Raw genomic sequence first — 12,784 nt, forward strand, 5'->3', positions numbered from 1 at the left:
GTTATCTCAGATTCTCCAGCATCTGCAGTTCCTGCTATCGCATCCCATCCCTAGTCACCCTGCAGCCATGTCTCTGTAATCCTAATTACATCGTACCCGTTTACATCTATCTGCGCAATTAGTTCATCCACCATTGCAAATGCTTCGTATATTAAGGCACAAAGCCTTTAAGTTTATCTTTTTAACACTGTTTGTCTCACTGTTATTTTTCTCAATAGCCTTGTTTTATTTTGTTCTGTTTCTCTGCCTAACACTTTTCTTATTCCCTTTTCCAGCTTTTGTTTTTGTCCCTGGTCCCTCCTTCTCTGACTCCTTACATAGGTTCCCATCCCCCTGACATATTAGTTTAAACCCTCCCTAACCGCTCTAGCAAACACTCCCCTTGGGACATCAGTCCCAGTCCTGCTCAGGTGTAATCCAATTTGTACAGGTCCCATCTCCCCCAGAATCAGTCCCAATGCCCCAAGAATCTGAAACCCTCCCCCCGAAATCATCTTTTCAGCTACGCATTCATCCAATATATCCTGTCATTTCTACTCTGACTAGCACAAGGCACCGGTAGTAATCCTGAGATCACCACCTTTAAAGTCAGATTTCTTAACTTTCTTCCTAGCTCCCTGTATTCTACTTTTAGGACGTCATCCCTTTTGTTTTTAAACCCATGTCATTTGTACCGATGAGTACCACGACCACTGGCTGTTCACCCTCCCCCTCCAGAATGTCCTGTACCCGCTCTGAGACATCCTTGACCCTAGCACCAGGGAGGCAACATACCATTCTGGAGTCTTGTTTGCAGCCACAGAAATGCCTGTTCATTCCCCTTACAATTGAGTCCCTATAACTATTGTCCTAGCACACTTTTTAACCCCTTCCCTCTACCACAGAGCCAACCATGGTGCAACGAGTTTGGCTACTGCTGCCTTCCCCTCAGAGCCCATTCCCCTAAACAGTATCCAAAACGGTGTCTCTGTTTTGCAGGGGAACGGCCACAAGAGATTCCTGCACCACCTGCCTATTTCTGTTGCTCTGACTGGTGGTCACCCATTCCTTTCCTGCCTGCAGAGTCTGAGCCTGTGGTGTGACCACCTCCCTATTCGTGCTATCCACGAAGCTCTCTGCCTCGCGGATGCTCCACAATGTCCCCAGCCACCGCTCCAGCTCTGAAACTTGAGCTTCTAAGAGCTGTAGCTCGTGACACTTCCTGCACACGTGCTGACCCGGTGGACTGGAACTGTCCTCGGCCTTCCACATGGAGCAAGAGGAGCAAACCAAGACTTTGAGCTCTCCTGCCATGGTTTACCTGTTTAAACATCTCTACTTTTATATTCAATTCTCCTTGCAGTTAACAGTAACATTCTATTGGCCTTCTATATTTCTTGCCATACCTGCATTCCACTCTTTTGAAAAAGGTGCACCAGGATGTCCAGATCTAGCTGCACCTCAGATCTCCCACCATTTAGATTTTTTAAAATTAATTTTTATTCTTCTTGCCAAAATTGACAATTTCACATTATCCCACATTATGCCCATTTTCCACATCTTTACCCACTCACGTAACCTGTCTATGTCCCTTTGTAGCCTCCTTATGGCCCCTTCACAACTTACTTTTTAACCTGCTTTTATATCGTCTGCAAATTTAGCAATAAAACCTTTAGTCTCTTCATCCAAGTAAATTGTACAAACTGTAAAAAAGCTCCAGCACTGATTCCTGTGACTCCCTACTTATTATAGCTTGCCAGCCAGAAAATTGCCTACTTATGCCTATATTTTGTTTCCTATTGGCTAGCCAAGCTTCTTTCTACACCAATATATTACCGTGTATACCACAAACTTTTGTTTTCCGCAACAACCTTTGTAGTGGTACCGTAACAAATACCACCCAGAAAGTACAATACATCCACCCTTTTATCTACAGATGTTAGTTCTTCAAAGAACTTCAATAAATTGGTTAATTGCAATGTCCCTTTTTATAAAGCCACATTGGTTCTACCTGATTACCTTGAAATTATCCAAGTGCCTTGCTGTTACTTTCAATAGTAGCTTTTAAAATTTTAGCTGCATTAAATGTTAAGTTAACTGGCCTTTAGTTTCTTGCTTTCTCTCTCTCTTTACTTTCTGGAATAAAGGAGAGTCATTCACTATTTTTCAACCTTCATCAAATCTGGGGAATCTTGTGGCACTGTAATCAGAAATAGTTGCCTACTGTAATTTTCCTTTTGTCCCTCACTAGGTTTGGTGCTCTGAAACCAATTTTAGCTCATCGGCTCCATTGTTAAACTTTTGAAATGGAGATTGACAGATTTGTGTTCAGCAAAGGCATTAAGGTGTAACAAGGTGATAAATGTTGTTAGTTTACAAATCAGCTATAATCTCAATGAACGGTGGAACTAGCCTGGGGTGTGTGAACAAACAGGAGGCTGGAAGAACAGAGCAGGCCAGGCAGCATCTGGAGGAAAGAAGCAGTCAACATTTTGGGTATTACCCTTCTTCAGGACTTGGGGTGGGTGGTTGGCTAAATGGCCAGGCCTGATTATTTAATAACATAGGACCAAAAGACAGGGAGAAGTAGGCCATTCAGCCCATCAAGTCTGCCTCACCATTCATTGAGATCCTGCCTGATCTGATAATCCTCAACTCCACTTCCCTGCCTTTTCCCTATAACCCCTGATTTCCATAAAGCCTCGAATATAAACAATGACCCAACCTCAACAGCCCTCTGCAGTAAAGAATTCAACAGATTCATATCCCTCTCACAGACGAAATTCCATCTCATCAGTGTAGTAAATACGCAACCCCTTCTTCTGAGATTATGCCCTCTGGTCCTAAGCTCTCCCACAAGGAGAAACAACCTTTCCTCATCTGCCCCGTAAGTCCTCCAAGAACATTAACACCAACTCTCATTCTTCTAAATTCCAATGAGTACAGACCCAATCTATGCAACCTTTCTTCATAAGACAATCCCTCCATACTTGGTATCAGCCTAGTCAACCTCCTCTGGACTGCCTCCAACACCAGCATATCTTTCCTTAGATAAAGGGACCCAAAACTGTTCACAATATTCCATCTGTAGTCTGACTCATGCCTGTATAGTTTTAGCAAAACTTCCCTATTTTTATACTCCATTCCCTTTGAAATAAAGGCCAACATTCCAGTTGTCTTTCCTATTACCTGCCGAACTTGAATGCTAGCATTTTGTGATTCACAGACGAGGATTCCCAAATTCTGCTTGTCCTGCTACTGCTCGTAACTTCCCTTGCCAGGGGATCTGCTGTCAGGGTATACCAGAGTCATATGTCTTATGCTGTCCTCACACATCTACTGCAGCTTATCTGTAATTGCTCTATGACATCCACAGCAAACTGTGCCATCACAATCCATCTTTCAGCTGCCCCTCTCTCTGTCTTCGAGGAGAGATTGCTTTTCAGCTTCGATCAAATGGGTGAAATACTGACATTTTCTTTTCTGGATATCACTTTTTTAATGGCTTTTTGCTCTTGTAATTTTAAAATCCTGATTTGTCTGATGCTCTCTATATTCTGTGATATGATATTCTTAAAATACACCTTTGCATCTGCTTCCAAATGCCACTATTTTCTTTCACGGATCTTTATTTATTGTCAAGGATTCTGAGGCATACAGGCTCAAGTGGATAGAATATAGCACCTCTGAGCATTTTTTTCTATTTTATAAGCTCGAGTTGAGTTATCTTATTAACAGAACTTTCATTTTCACAAAATTACTTCTGGCTGTCTCTATCCTTCTTCTAACTTCTACATCTTCTGTTATCATTTGTCCTCAACAGATAATTTGATCTATTTATTCCAGTGTGACACCATCAATTTCTTATTTCTAACGTACTCCTTTTTCTAAGTACCATTGTCACTTTGCTGACTGCTCTGGCTGAGATCAGCAAATCATTACAAAGCCAGGATTGAGAGTAAGAGCTCATCTAAATGCCCCATGTAATAGCGGAAAGACCATTATTCCTGAAAAAAGAAGTAATTCCGAAAACCAAATTAGTGAAGCCAGGACAAAGTGGATGAAACAAGAGCAGCAACAGCAAAACATTTTATTCAATAAGCCTTACCTTTAAAATAGCCCGAGAAATGCTTCTTACATTATGTAGAGGGAACAGCAATGCACCGTTTACACTACAAGATTCTAGCCATTGTCAGTATCGAGAACAATGAGCAGTTACTGTGAAATAAGGACTGCCATAAAAGGGATGGGAACTCCCAGCTTTTACATTGCAATGAATTATCTTTTGTCTTTTGGCTGCAGCTAAACACCACTTTCTCTAGAACTCAACTCGATGTCGTCACTAGCACATCCCTAACACCCTAAAACTGGGTGTGCAATGTTTTTACCGTGCCCTCAAAATATACGGAAAATCATTCCAATACCATCATTGGGTCAAAACCTTAGAATTCCCTAATGAACAGCAATGTGGAAACATCTTCACCACATGGATGTAGTGATTCCAGGGGAAAAAACACTATCACCTTGTGAAGGGAAACTAGGGATTGGCAATATATGCTGACCTTTCCAGTGAAGCCCACATCTAAAGAATAAATCAGAAAACATCCAACACGACACGTAGAGTCCTTCCGTGAGTCTGGGCAAATATCAGAACTCTACACCTTTCGGGTGATGCTAGTGGTTGGTCAGTCAGCCTGCCACTGCTGGTGATAGTAACAAGAGTTATTCAGCCATAAGTTACCAAGTATGACATATGTGATCAATCACGCAGTGTTGTGTAGGCGCTTGTGGTGCTGTGGTAGTGTCCCTACTTCTGAGCCAGGAGACCTGGGTTCAAGACCCATTGCTCGAGAGGTGTCAAATAGCATCTCTGATCAGGGTGATTCGAAAATATTTGGGCTGGTTAGCTGGATGACTGGTTTGTGATGCAGAGTGACCCCAGCAGTGCGGTTTCAATTCCCATATCCCCAGCTGAGGTTACCATGAAGGCCCCTTATTCTGAACCTTGCCCCTCACTCTCAGGTTCAGGCACCACCAGTCAGCACTCTTGAAAGGAGACAGCTGCCCTCTGCAACTATGGTGCCTTTTTTGTGTGGACGCTGGTTAAAGTTAAAGCTTATTGGACAAGTGTGAGCTTTTCTTTAGTGTACTGCTTGTAAGAATAGGATCCATTCAGCCAAATAATTGATTATTTACAAAAACAGAAGTCGCTGGAGAAGCTCAGCAGGTCTGGCAGCATCTATGAAGAAAAATCAGCATTAATGTTTCAGGTCCGGTCACCGTTCCTCAGAACTGATTCTGAGCAAGGGTCACCGAGCCCGAAACGTTAACTCCGATCTTTTTTTCTTCACAGATGCTGCCAGAGCTGCTGAGCGTTTCCAGCAACTTCTGTTTTTGTTCCTGATTTACAGCATCCGCAGTTCTTTCGGTCTTTAATTGATTATTTAGGCTGCTTCAGTGAAAATACAACAATGTCAAATTTAATCTGCAGGAACAGTTATTCAATCTAGCTGGACTATGCCACGTCAATGTCTTCAGCTTTAAGGACAGAACACCTTGCCAGACATCGGTGCTAGCACACAGTCAGGCTTATAATATTATAGCTTAACTTACCGCTCACAGTCAGGTCTAGCAAGACTTCACAGTGGTTGGTGTTTTTATTTTTTTCCCTAATCAGGCTGACCAGAGATGTTATGAAACACCTCTGGAGCAAGTGGGACTTGACCCAAGCCTCTTGGCTTAGAGGTAGGGACACTACCACTATGCCAGTAGAGCCTCGTGTGACTACTGTTTGGTGTTTATGAAGCTGTTGATCAGAACAAAGACCTCGATATCATTAGAGGCAGAAATAAAATAAATGGAGGTGAACTGAATTTCGCACTCTGGTGACTCTTTCTCCTAAGGACTCAATGGTGTTGTACAGGCCCAGAGTAGCAAATCCCAGCTTTGGTACTAACACAGTGGGGGCAATTTTAACATTGCGTGATGGCTTAAAGTGGGTGATGGTGAATTAGTCACCAATCTCTCCTCACTTCTCTTTTCCATAGACAGGGTTTATGGACAGGGGGTATATTAGGCAGCAAATTCAATATCAGGCAAATGCAACTAACCTGCTCAGCCTGAAGTTCAGATTCTAGGTAAGGATAGGGGTCCTTCTCTAAAAATACAGACTGTGCTCCAATTACATCGTTGGGCCTGGAGGAGAAACCATCACCTGGCTGAAGGTTTTGAAATCATTACTCAGCTCCTGCAACACCCATTGCTAAGTAAACCTCCTCTACTGATGGTAAAGGCCTCACACCAGAAGCAGAGCCTCCACCCCTGGATTCCTGGCAACTCTTTCAGTCTCGTCTCTCCACCTGATGGCTGCCAAAACCCCAAACCCTGCCCCTCATCCACCGCCACACCCTCCTGCCTGCTCCGGTAGCCTCACCAACACAGATCCTACTGTTACCACAGACATCACTATGACGACTGTGTCAAAGTAAACAGAACCCTTCCAGATGGGAAATAATGCAGAATATCCTCAGCAGCAACAACGGAACATGACACAGATGAACTTTAGCGGTTTGCTTCAGTTCGGAGCATCGGTCAAGTTGAATTCAGTCCTGGATAGTATTGCAAACCTTCCCAGATATTCCCAGAATATCCAGGAATTGAAGATGTAATTTTCAGCCCTGGGTCCCTCTTCGGTGAGGATGATAGATAGCAGCAACAGGACGAACAGCCAGCAGGTGCAAACTGCACTGTTTGGTAACCCTCCCACCCTTACTTACTCTGATTTGCTAAAAATAAACCACTATTTCGCTGAGACACACTAAGTACCTCGCATTGATCAGTTCTGTCAACCCTTTTCACTGTATTTTGTAACAAGAGACACGTGGCAATAAATAAATCAAATAAATCAATAATAAAGGCAGGTAACTTGCTGCATGCTGCATCATCGTCAAAACAGCCACATTTATAATCACAATACAAGTAAGTTGACAGATGTACCACTGCAAGCAAGCCTCATGATGGAAATAAATCACTCCTGGTGACAGGAGAGTTGGAATGCCATTTGTTTCAATTATTAGCCACTGCTCATCACCATCCCACAGAGCCTGACTAACTGGGGCAACTGTGGCATTGTGCATTCAAAGGAAGATACCTCAGCAACTGCAGCATTCATTTCAACGAGCACCAAACCACACTTTGCCAGTAAATAATGATTCTCAGGCACATTTAGATCCTTTGCCTGTAGCAGTCATCTGACAATACTGACCCTGAGACAGGGGTCAAAGTTCAGCTATAGGTGGCACTCTCAACCTTTGATTTGGGCATTTGTGGGTTACAGAACAGTATTTTCAATAGGAGCAAAACTGGGCCATTCAGCCCCTTGAGCCTGTTCTGCCATTCAGCCCCATGAGCCTGTTCTGCCATTCAATACATGGCTGATTTTCCACCTCAAGTTCACATTGCCAATCAATCCTCACAATCCTTCAGAAGAGTCTTAATAGACTAAAAACATTAACTCAGTTTCTCTCTCCACGTATGCTGTCAGACCCACCCAACAGCAATTTCTGGGTTTTTTTATTTCTGATTTCCAGTACCTGCAGCACTCTGCCTTCATTATGTCACCAAAAACATTATCTGATCACCTTTCACGTTGCTGTTTGGGGCAGCTAGTTGCATGTGAGCTGGCGACTGTATTTCCTAATTTACAGCAAAGAGAATGCTTCGAAAGTACTCCATTGGCTGCAGAGCGTTTTGGGACATTCTCAGGTGCTACATAAATGCAAGCCGTTAACGGTGGTAACGTTATAACTGTAAACACTGTTCGAACATCAATTCAAGCACAGATTTTGCTGCTGGATTGTAGTTTCATTTTCTGCTCGCGGGGTTGGATCGTCCTTATTCGCAACCTTTTTATTAAAACATAAGACTCTAAACTTTTGCGATCCTAATATATCCTCCCATCTTCCTATGAAAATCTATTCAGATTTGTCGGTTGCAGCTTTTGCATTCTGCTTGTCCTCACTCTGAAGGGTAATGGTGTCACACTGCCCCTGGGTCAGGTCGTCAGGAATTTTTTTTTAAAAATTCCTGCCACTTTCAGCTGCAGTGCTTTTTACGTCCCTGAACCATGGCTGAGACATTCGTTTTTTTTTAAAAGAATGGTTTGTCAATGAGCAAAGCACAGGGAAGGCATCAGGAATGTTCAAAGAAAAACAAAAATGCATACACTGAGATATGACCGTTAATAATGACTGAGCTTAAAATCTGCTCCAAACAATGATACAGATAGGAAAGCATAGTATCGAGCAGCGCTACCTGCAACATCTTCGCTGAGTGAGAGGCAGGAGGTCAATTCCAGCGGCTCAGGCTCAGGATGAGGTTCCCCTTTCCCAGGACCGTCTCCTGCACTGAGAACAGAAACTCACCTGGACACACACCCGATCACAGCAGCCCCGCCCCTCACACTCTCCCATTGGCCCGCTCTCCCCACACCAATGCGCTCACTCTCACGCTATTGGCTTCCCCACACCCTCATTTGCATCCAGCAGCCCTGTTTACTCCTCTCGCTGCACTCACTCGTGGGATCCACACTTCAAATTGAGTGTTTTAAAACCCGATAACGCTACTCACTCACCCTGCTCTTCAGTCCGAATCGGAGAAGGTTACAGTCCATTCTTATTTAACTACTTCGCTACTGTCACTTTTGTCCATTGGGATCCAGTCTAAAATAGAGCCCTGGTTTCCCACTGAAGGCAGCAATGCCCAGGTGAGATCTCTCCTGTGTGAACTACGTTCGGGTACTCACTTGATGACTGCTTGTCCTTTCAAACAGCTCTGTCACTGCGGAACTGAATCAGCTCGAGTTTCACCACTAATTGCACAGCCCCTCTTACTGCCTGCTCTGAGGTAGGCTTACAGACCAACCTTCATCTTCACTAGTTCACAATGCTCAGCATTATAACTACCTGACATGCTGAATTTACATTGATATTGGTATCACACTCACACAGTACACCACAGCAGCAGAGGTGGACTATTCCACCCGTTGAACCTATTCCGCCAGCCAGTACAATCATGGCTGGTCTAATGTGTTTTTACTTCCACTCTTCTGCCTGATCCCCGTCACTCCTGCCTTCTCTGACCAAAAATCAACCTAACTCAGTCTTGACTATATTCAATCGTCCAGCCTCCAACACTCACTGGGGAACAGCATTTTAAACACCAACAAGCCTCGGACAGAAGAAATTCCTCCTCAGCTTTATCTTAAACGGGAGACCACGTTTTCAAACTGCTTCCCAGTAGTTCTAGAATCCTCCACAAGTGGAAAAAAATCTCCCAGCACCTTCCCTTTAAGCCCGCCTCAGGACTGTACCTTTTTTAAACAAGGTTTCCTCTCATTCTTCTAATATCCAATGGGAATGGCCCAACATGAGCAACCATTCCACAAAAGACAACTCTTCCACCCTAGGAAGGTAACCAATCTGTACCGGTACTCCATGTGTGGTCTCACCCACTCCCATTATAACAGTGGCAAGACTGGCCTCCTTTCATACTCCATATCCCAGAAGGATAATTTTCATCCCATTATATCTGCGCTGCCTGTTTGAAAAGATTTAATGCCACAATCCATCTTTTTACCCTTAGCACCATGACGGTCTCCTTTTCATGTATATGGACAATTCCCTTTTGACAATTTTAATTAAACATTTCTATCATCCTTTCAGTCAATGCATCTCTCACAAGCAGTTTCTTCCAAAGTAACCAGTTACCCACAAAGTCTGAAATTCTGTGTTTTCTCACACAAGAACTGGAAGAATTTTGCATCAAAGTCCTGGAACTCTGTTCCTAACCGCATTGTGGCTATTGCTACACCGAATGAGCTGGTGCGGTTCATAAAGACAGCTCACTACCACCTTCTCGAGGACAAGATGGAATGGGCGAAGCTCCCGTGAAGGAACTTGGGGGAAAAAGAAACAGTGTTCAGACTGAGGGCGAGATAGTGCTTTCATGTTTGGAGAAATATTGAGGAGTTGTACTTTCTGTTTGAACACAAAGTGCTTTGGTTTCCTTTAAAATAAAACCAAAAAACCGTGGATGCAGGAAATCAGAAACAAGAATGGGGAACGTAAAGCAAGTCAGGAAGCATCTCTGGAGGAAGAAACTGGGTCTAAGGTTTCATAATGAGGGTAGCTGTGTAGGATAGAAAAACTGACGAGGCTGCGGACATGATCATCCTGCTGAATTTAATACCGGGCCTCACTATAATCCTCAGAGATAGTAGGAACTGTAGATGCTGGAGAATCTGAGATAACAAGGTGTAGAGCTGAATGAACACAGCAGGTGATGCTGCTTGTCCTGCTGTGTTCATCCAGCTCTACACCTTGTTATCTCATTATAATCCTCAGCAGGAAGGGTCACCAGACCCGAAACCGTTAACTCTGATTTTCTTCTTCACAGATGCTGCCAGACCTGCTGAGCTTTTCCAGCAACTTCTGTTTTTGTTCCTGATTTACAGCATCCGCAGTTCTTTCAGATATAACCTTTTTATTGGTTTTGTGTCTAACCAATCCCCCGCCCACCGAACCCTGGTTGTTTGACAGGATGGCCCAGAGATTCTGATCAATGGTGCTTTGATCAGGTTGCAGGAGGGTGAGGAATTGTCAAAAAAAAACCCACCCTAACTTGTTTGATCAAATTTTAACTGAACTGAAAATCATGTGAGTGGTTTGTTGAAAAGGTTATTGCTCACTGTAATGGAGCTTTTGACCTTGCCAAACACTTCCTTATATTGGAATAAAGAGGGAAAGAGTCCTGAAGAAGGGTAATACCCGAAACATTGGCTGCTCCTTTTCTCCAGATGCCTCCTGGCCTGCTGTGTTCTTCCAGCGTCCTGTTTGTCCACCTTGGATTCCAGCATCTGCAGTTTTTTTGTCTCCAAGGGAATTATTTTAGTTCAGTTTGTAATCGAGATATATAAGTGATTGATGTATTTGTTTCAGCAAATATTGCCATTGTGTTTATAAGTCATGATTGATTTCACAGCAATAATTCCAGCAAATACTGTTTGCAAGCAAAGAGTCGGTGCATACAAAGAGATATGAAACAAAGGAGCTGGGCTATAATTCAACCCAAATCTCAATGAGTAGTTTAACAGGACCTGAATGGGTTAGATCAGTCACCATCTTATTGGATAGCAGAATAGGCTCAAGATGAATGGCTTATTTCTTTTATCACATTCCTATTGGCTGGACAGCTGCTTTATGACATAGAATGAAGCCAACAGCATGCATTCTATTCCTGCACTGGCTGAGGTTATTGTGAAGGATCCTCCTTCTCAATGTCTCCCCTCACCTGAGGCATGGTGACCCTCAGATTAAACTACCACCAGTTGTCTTCTGTCTCCAGCCCTAGGGTGACTTTGCCTTTTTATGTTCTAGAGAATCATAGTGCGGTAACTGCAGAGAAGGAGGCCATTCAACCCATCATGTCTGTGCTGGCTCTCCGTAAGAACAACTCCACTCTTTCTGATGGAACAGACTCAAACAGCCAAATGGCCTTCTCTACTTTTTGCAAGATGGCGGCAGTGGAGTAGGCAGCGTCCAGGCTCCTGTGCCCAGGGCTCATCCACTCAATCCACTTTTCCTTTCTTTTCTTCTTTTCTTTTTAGTTTTTGCTTCTGCTTACCTTCTGGGGAGAGCTCGGTCGTGGTGGCATCAGCAGCGATGGCAATGTGGCAAGTGGAAGGCAGTAAGAAGGCGGCTTCCTCAGAGTTTGGAGCGTGGTGACAGCTGGTGAGCCCAGAGCTGGACCCTGGCGGATGGTGGTGAGGCGATGGCTGATAGAGGGGCAAGCACAGGACCCAGTATTGGCTGGAACATCAGAGGAGGTGATGCCTGACGAGGTAGACCCAACGGCAAAAGATGGCGTTTGAAGATCAGTGAGTTGGCTCTGGTGCTGGCAGCGGCGAAGTGGAGGCACAAGGGTTATGGACTGTCTTTTAACTATATTTTTTTTATTACTATTCTTAAACTATTCAAGATGGCACCAGAATCGTGGCAACAATGGAAGCTTTCACTGTGTTACTGTATTTTTTTTCCTGTAAAATTCTCGTGACAATAAAATCATTCAGTGAACATTGTTCATTCATTCACTGAGCAGGTTATTTCTGAGCAGGTGCTACTTCATAGCACAGTTGATGACATCTTCCATCACTTTACTGATGATCGAGAGGAGACTGATAGGGCAGTAATTGGCAGGATTGGAAATTTCCTGGGCAATTTTCCATAATGTTGGGCAGATATCAGTAGTGTAACTGTACATGGCTAGGGGAGCAGCAAGTTTTGGAGCACAAGTCTTCAGTGCTATTGCTGGAATGTTGTAAGGGCCCATGGCCTTTGTGTTTCCAGTACCTCTAACCATTTCTTGATTTCACATGGAGTGAATCAAATTGGCTGAAGTCTGGTATTTGTGACGCTGGGGACCACTGGAGGAGGCCGAAATGGATCATCCATTCGGCATTTCTGGCTGAAGATTGCTGCAAAAAGTTTTAGCTTTATCTTTTGCATTGCTGTGCTGGGCTCTTCCATCCTCGAGGATGGGGATGTTTGTGGAGCCTCCTCCCCTATTGATTTGTTTAATTGTCTACCACCATTCATGACTGGATGTGGCAGGATTGGTTGTGGCATCACTTAGCTCTGTCTATCACTTGCTACTTATGCTGTTTGGCTGCAAGTAATCCTGTTTGGTGGCTTCACCAGGTTGACACCTCATCTTCAGATATACCTGGTGCTGCTCCTGGCATGTCCTC

At 43.9% G+C, this 12,784-nt stretch overlaps 1 protein-coding gene and 1 long non-coding RNA gene across 2 annotated transcripts in view; one reads left to right on the top strand and one right to left on the bottom strand.

The window, feature by feature from the left end:
* Nucleotides 1-8,373, bottom strand: part of LOC109931439 (leucine zipper putative tumor suppressor 3-like) — a 62,928-nt gene extending 54,555 nt beyond the window's left edge. The window contains exon 1 of the mRNA XM_048600471.1: nt 8,293-8,373. The gene's annotated coding sequence lies outside the window, so the exon portion shown is untranslated. The remainder of the gene's footprint in view (nt 1-8,292) is intronic.
* A 181-nt stretch (nt 8,374-8,554) lies between these two features.
* On the top strand, nt 8,555-12,115 carry LOC125483908. Its single transcript, XR_007263345.1, has 2 exons — nt 8,555-8,743; nt 11,645-12,115. It is a non-coding gene; the product is annotated as an uncharacterized LOC125483908 (long non-coding RNA).
* Nucleotides 12,116-12,784: the final 669 nt, after the last annotated feature.

The sequence above is a fragment of the Rhincodon typus genome, chromosome 1 (assembly GCF_021869965.1).
Source record: "Rhincodon typus isolate 14 chromosome 1, sRhiTyp1.1, whole genome shotgun sequence".
In the NCBI taxonomy this organism is placed as follows: domain Eukaryota; kingdom Metazoa; phylum Chordata; class Chondrichthyes; order Orectolobiformes; family Rhincodontidae; genus Rhincodon; species Rhincodon typus.